Source organism: Cynocephalus volans, chromosome 15 (genome assembly GCF_027409185.1).
Source record: "Cynocephalus volans isolate mCynVol1 chromosome 15, mCynVol1.pri, whole genome shotgun sequence".
Taxonomy (NCBI): Eukaryota; Metazoa; Chordata; class Mammalia; order Dermoptera; family Cynocephalidae; genus Cynocephalus; species Cynocephalus volans.
Genome location: NC_084474.1, coordinates 71,598,677 through 71,605,851, shown reverse-complemented (window position 1 = coordinate 71,605,851; position 7,175 = coordinate 71,598,677). Strand labels below are relative to the sequence as shown.

Here is a 7,175-nt window from a genome sequence, read left to right as displayed (position 1 = left end):
GTAAAAGTGTATATATGTGCACAGACATACACATGTATGCACACATATAGGCATACATATTTTTTCAAAATTACATAAAAATATAAATGACTAAAGCAAAAATTATTACCGAAATGTAGAGATTGTAACATATATTGGTGCAGTATATTTAAAAACTATAGTATAAAGAATGGTGGGGAAGTAAATAAAATTATTTTTTGTCTGCAAGGTTATTTATTTTACTGAAGTATTTCACTATGGGTTGAAGAGGAAAGGAAACGTAAATGAGAAATTTCTAGAAAATAAAACAGTAGAAACTGGGTGTCTGGCTCTTGCTCTTGCAGCCATTGCAGTACATTGAGCTCCACAGACACAGCACCAGGGCAAGTGAGAGCTGGAAGGGCACTGGGCGACGCTGTGTCTTGCTGAGGAAAAATAACTAAACATGGACAAAGGAGATCCTAAGAAGCCGAGAGGCAACATGTCATCTTATGCATTCTTTGTGCAAACTTGTCGGGAGGAGCCCAGGAAGAAGCACCCAGATGCTTCAGTCAACTTCTCAGAGTTTTCTAAAATGTTCTCAGAGAGGTGGAAGACCATGTCTGCTAAAGAGAAAGGAAAATTTGAAGACATGGCAAAGGCAGACAAGGCCCATTGTGAAAGAGTAATGAAAATCTATATCCCTCCTAGAGGGGAAACAAAAACGAAGTTCAAGGATCCCAATGCACCCAAAAGGCCTCCTTCGGCCTTTTTCTTGTTCTGTTCTAAGTATCGCCCCCAAATCAAAGGAGAACATCCCGACCTATGCACTGGCAATGCTGCAAAGACACTGGGAGACATGTGGGCAACACTGCTGCAGACGACACGCAGCCTTATGAAAGCAAGGCTGCTCAGCTGAAGGAAGAATACTAAAGGGATATTGCTGCACACTGAGCTAAAGGAAAGCTTGATGCAGTGAAAGCGGAGTTGTCAAGGCTGAAAAAAAGCAAGAAAAAGAAGGAACAGGAGGAAGACAAAGAAGATGACAACGAAGAGGAAGATGATGATGGTGAAGAAGTTGGTTCCAGTGCAGTTTTTTTTTCTTGTCCATAAAGCATTTAACACCCCTGTATACCATTCACTCCTTTTAAAGAAAAAAATTGAATGTAAGGCTGTGTAAAATAATAATAATAAAAACTGAATTAGCATCTGTGGGATACATCAAAAGCAGCAATAAGAGAAAAATCTATAGCATTCAATACCAAAGTAAATTTAAAAGAAAATTAATTAAACAAAAAAAAAAGAAAAAGGAAAAAGAGAAAGCAGAGGAAGGAAATTTAAAAAGATAAAAGCAGAAATTCATAACAAAACAAAAATACTGTAGACCTAATAATATAACACAACACTGATTCTTTAGAAAATCAAGAACATAGGCAATCTGCTGCATTTGCTAATCTAATTGGAGAGGGGTTTAGAGAGAGAGGTAGGAATAGAGAGAGAAAGATCCATTAGTGTAATACTCCTGACAGCTGTGTCCCATGGAGAGGCACAATCTGCCTGATTGGTGACTCTGGAGAGAGAAAGAACTCATAGGACACCTCTGGAGATGACTAAGCTCTAATCATTACTCTGAAATTTAATAATGAAAAGAATTGAATTAAACAATTATCTTGCCTTTCTGGCTTGATCTGTACAAATATTTCATAGATTATCACATAGCTTTCATAGCATAAAGGAAAGTTCTATACAGAATAATTCCTACTAATAAATACAAACAAAGGTATAGAATTAGAAAGTCATTATCTCACAAGCCCAGTAAAGTAACTGATTCAGACAGTAGTGATCAGTCATTTCACAAGTGGCTTTCAAATTGTGCTCCCCTATGCAACAGCATGAATATCACCTGGGAATCTGTGAGAACTGAAGCTTTTTTGATCCCAACCCAAACCTCTGGGGGAACGGCCCAGCAATCCCTGATAGAACAAACTCTCCAGGTGATCCTGATAGAAATGAAAGGCTAAGAACTGCTTTATGTCACACTGGCTTATGTTATTTCATTCTGCAGAAAAACCAAGAGGATTAGGGCTGATTCAAGGGCATCAGAGTTTCCTATCCAAATCCTTGTTTTTATTGCTTCCTTATTTTGGCCTGGTGGAGGTTTGGAGATGATGGAAATTTCTTTGTATTTTGGAGGCTCAATAATGCTGTCATGTTTCTTCCTCTGTTGTCTCTAACCCTTCAGTTAGAACTGTGTCTCAAAGACAATTGCGGAAAGGTCATAAAGATCTGTTCAATCCAAATTTACTACCTGGACTATTAAATAGTAATTTTGGTTTCTGAAGCTTCCCTAAGGAACTGGAGCAAATTGAGTTAATCAAATTTTCCAGACTCCTTTGATTCTCCTCCAGCCATACAGACCTGGCTCCTGTCATTTTGAATTTCTAAGCTTTTATTTTTGTCAAGAAAATTGGATAATATATTCATATGCTTTAAAGCAGCTTTCAATCCTCTTAGCAAAATGACCTATATGTGATAGAAATGTTGCACCGAAAATCCATGCACTGCTTTGAGCCTTTTATTTGGCCATTATAGTGTGTACAGGTATTCTTAATTTGTATACACTCCTGGAGGGCTGAGTCTGAATTCTGTGGAGGTCCCTTTGTAGCAAGCCAAATACTGTGTGCCATTAAATATTAAATTAACGCATTTTGATGATCGAGCTGCTCTGAAGAAAATAAAATTCCTGTTTTGAAATGTGTGTGTGTGTGTGTGTGTGTGTGTGTTATACTCGCAGTCCTTTTTACTCAAAGTCCTTGAGGTAGCAATGTCCTCAAAATGCCTGCAACCTGAGTCCCTCGGCTCATATAAGGTAAATCAGGATCATGATATTATAATACCATTCGTCATCTCTCCCCAGATGCTTGACAGGGACTCTTGCACACCACCCAGTATTTCTCCCAGGTACTTCTAAGAGTCCCCAAGTGGTGTTTCACCTGCAAGGGATAGACCTTGTCCTCTTGTGTGCTGTGTAGGGTCTGACACCTATTTGCCTTCCAGTCCTACTCCACCTCCCTGGGGTGATGTCTCCTGGTAGAGTCAGTCCCAAAGCAGCAGCTGGGTGGAGGGTACCTGTTTAGGATAATGACAAAAGATGTCAAAAAAGCTACTGCTCAGTTTTGCCCTCTGCACTCACGCTGCCACAGGAGCTGTGCTGAAGATGTTGACGAGGGCAGCATTTCCAAATGCTGCTCAGTGCCCTTGGTGCCTGATCCTTCAATCTCTCGTGACTACTTTATTGAATTAGCTTTTTTAAGGTTTTACTTGACCTTCCTTTGTAGCCCACTTTCCCTTAGAAGTAGGCATGGATTGGGCTGGCAAATTATCAGGACATCAAATTCAATACTCATGATCTTACCTCTCTTGCATTCTGGCTCATTGCCTTAGATCCTACCATGTGCCCAACTGTCATACCTTAGGATAAAATTCTCAGACTCACTTCACCAGTCCTCCAGACATGCTCAGATGTGCCTGAATGCTAAGATAAACAGAGCTTGAGGTTAATCATTTTTATCCCTGCTCTTGTGGAGGGTAAAATGATGAGTGTAAATTAAAGAACGATATTGGATCTGGCTCCTTGGAAGTCATCTGAGCAAAAACTGCTCTTTAAATTAAAAAGAGGGGCGTAGCACAAAGTCCCATAATTTCTGGAAACATGTCTTCATTTTCTTGTGCATTCAACAAGTATTTATTAAATAGTTTCAGTGTTCTAAGCCAGGCATTGCAAATAGCTTCCATCTTGTGTGCCAACTCTGATCAACTGGTGGTTACTGCCTGTAGCAGTCTGAGTCTACATGTGGGCTCAGCAGGGAAGTGTCATGAGTGATCAGCAATGTCGGCTACCAAGGAAGGATTAAGTAGTAGTGGCGGCAAGCACACCAGGTATTTGCTATCCCTGTTCCAGTCTCTGGAGATACAGCAATAAATAAGACACCTGCATACCTTTAAGAAGCTAAATGCACTGGCAACAAGAATTCACAGGATTTTAATTTATTTTATTTTTGGCTTACATTCTCTTTCCAAGTGGTGCCCCTCAGTCATTCAAGCCAGCTCTGTTCGTCTCGACATGACTTGTGTTTTTCTCCTACTGATTGCATGTTCCTCATCTGGATCTGCAGCCTGCCACAGGCTCCCTCCTTCTTGTCAATGCACAAGATGAATTCATCTCCTGCCTAGAGGAATTAGAAATGTCATTACAAAGAAAAATTGCCCTCCCAACTCGAGAAGTCTGTTCTCGACCAATCTCAAGAAGTTCAGCTCCCCACAGAATGATACAATTTGACATTCCAATTAAACTAACGGTGGAGAAGAGTCAAAGAGGAAATGAAAGGAAGAGACTCACATTTCAAGCAGCAAATAAAAACCATTTAGTTAACTTGCATGCAGATAAAAGTGACCTCAGCCCCCGAAACGAATTACCTACAGCATTAATTCAGGATGCAAGAGACAAAGGATGCACCTTTGTCAAAATGCCCCAAGACAGTCCATTGAAGCTGATTAGTAAAAGTAAAGCTGGTCGGGGAAAGCTGGGGAGTGTGTGCAGGGAGCTGTGATTCATGCTGGCTTGTGTCATTTCCAAAGAATTGCCGGCTTGTAAGTTCTATAAAAATCGATTAATCGTTTGAAGCCAGATGCATCCTTTATTGGACCTGCCCCTTCCTTATTAAATATAGTGATTAAGACCAGAAATAAGGAAATAATACTTAAAATGATCCATCACTATCACTATATATTTTATCATTAATGATGCAAAAATACTTTTCTATTCAATAGGTACTCAGATAATCAAATATAAAGCCAAAGCGTCTCTTCAATTTCCTGATACAATTAATGGATGAATACAATGTTCGTTTAAAAGCAGGACTCTCCTCCACCTCCACCATGAAAGTAATTAAAGCATCTGGGTTGTTTTCCTTTTGGATCTTAATAAGGAGAAGAAAAAATCACCCTGGTTCTTCAGGATGGTTTCATATTATGCTTGGTCTGCTTTAAAAAGAAAAAAAAAAAAAACGCCTTTGGTAATGTATATGTGTTATCTGTGTTATGTTATCCCATTGTTTCTTCAAATGGAAACTTACCCTTTTACCCTAACTAGTTTTTTCCTTTTTTCCTGGGACAGTACTCCTTTTTTTCGGGGAACTGTCCTTTCTTCCCCCAATTGCAGCTCTGTAATTTCCAGTAGGAATACCCATGTTTGGACATGATACTGTTCCCTGTTCTGCCCCACAGGGTGAGCACCTGAATCAGAATTCCTTCCCTGATATTTTCAAACTTGGAAACAGAGAGAGATGCAGGGTATCTTTCCTTACTGGCTGAAATCCTTAGCAGGCATGCTTCCCACCATGCGACGTGGCAGAGCAGGGATCGCCAATGTACAGAAAGATGGAGGGGAATGAAAAGGCCGGACAGGAGAGACAGAAAGTCCTGACCGAATCCCAGTTCCTGCAGAAGCCTATCAATATTCATTCCTGTGGCTCAGATGCTCAATTCTTGTCTGAGAGACTCCAATTCCCCTCCCTTAATTCCTCATTTTGATTAAGCTAATTCAATTTGAATTTTGATAACAAAGAGCCCAAAGTATTGAAGTACCCACTAAGTGTGCTAACAATTCACTTGGTAGTCAAGCAGAGCAGATGGGACTATTTCATCTAGCCTATAGGCAGACACTGGTAGGAAGACTCTAAGGAATAGTGGGGATTTGGGAATGTCCAAGGGATAGTTGGGAATGGGTAGGGAGGCTGGGCATATTGTGCTCCAGCAGGGCATGAGATGACCTAAGCCCAGGCCCTGTCAATTTCAGGATTAACAAGGAGACCTAGCCCAGGATTTACACAGCCAAGAAGTTGGATTATAAGTCTCCTGCCTCCTGTCCCTCTCTGACAACTTACTCTCCACGCTACCTCTAAATTTGGCATCACTTACCAACTTTGACATCCAGGTCCTTCCTTAGTATCCCCTTGTGTCAAACCTTATCTTTCCCTGAATTTCAGCTTCCTGGGTATATTCTCTCCTGGTTTTCATGCCCACAATGTTCATCCATAGCCAACTGATCTTTGTTATAAAACTGTACTGACCAATATAGTGGTCACTAGCCACATGGCTCTATTTAAATTTATATTTTTATTAATTAAAATTTTTAAAAATTAAACATAGAGCTGCTCGGCCAGGTTTCAAGTACTCATTTGCTATGTGTGCCTAGTAGCTACTGTGTTGGACATTTCCATCATGCAGAAAATTCTACAAGACAGTCTTGTACTATAAGGTAGCCCTTGCCTGACCAAATCAATCTTGGTTGTCCTCTCAGCAGCTACTAAGAGAAACTGTAGGAGCAGAATAATGAACTATAACAGCCAGAAGGGTCCTTATCTTTCCCAGGGATGGCAAATATGTTACAAGTGACTCCATTCCTCACCTGTGCCATGCCCCCGACAGACTTCACTAGTTAATCCCAGAAGTATTTCCTACTGACCCAGGACTTAGCTTTTGCAATCCTTTTGAATGCTAAGATCCTGGAAGCATCTAACAAAAATGGGCCAGGTGGGTATTGCAGATAAACCATTTAGAGACTCATCCTAGTCCTGCCCCCTCATTTAGCTTAAGAAGAGTGTAGAGTCTGGAATAGAATTTAGCCCATCTAAATTTAATGTAGCATGTTTGTAGGCAAGTAAGTTCTAGAAATTAAATACTGGGGTTTGGGTCTCAGTTCTGCATTTTCATTTCTGTGTGACCTTGAACTTACTGTTTGGAGCCAGAGTTTTCTCATTTATGAGCTGAAAATTTTATTTCTCATATGGTTGTTGTGAGGAGTTAATCTGGTAATTAGTATAAGGTGTCTGGTGTATAATAAGTACTGAATAAATAGTAGCTGTTATTATTACTGGTGTGGCACTTACAGCCACAGTTATTATTCTCATCATGTAGATAAGGAAGCAGAAAATCAAAGCGGTTAGACCAATGTCAAGTTCACACAGCCAGTTCATCACAGAGTAGGGGTTCTCACCTAAGTAATCCAAGTCCAACAGTCTAACCACTATAACATGTTCTGTAAGCAATTCCTGCTTCTGTAGATCTAAAATTATTTTTCACCTTTTCAACACATAGTACTAAAAAAATCATGCATTTGTGTACTTAACACAGCCCTTTGACACAGTTGAAAAAGA

General features: G+C 40.0%; 1 pseudogene; it reads left to right on the top strand.

Moving 5' to 3' along the window:
• Window positions 1-424: 424 nt before the first annotated feature.
• On the top strand, window positions 425-1,071 carry LOC134363709 (high mobility group protein B1-like; annotated as a pseudogene).
• The last annotated feature ends 6,104 nt before the right edge of the window (window positions 1,072-7,175 follow it).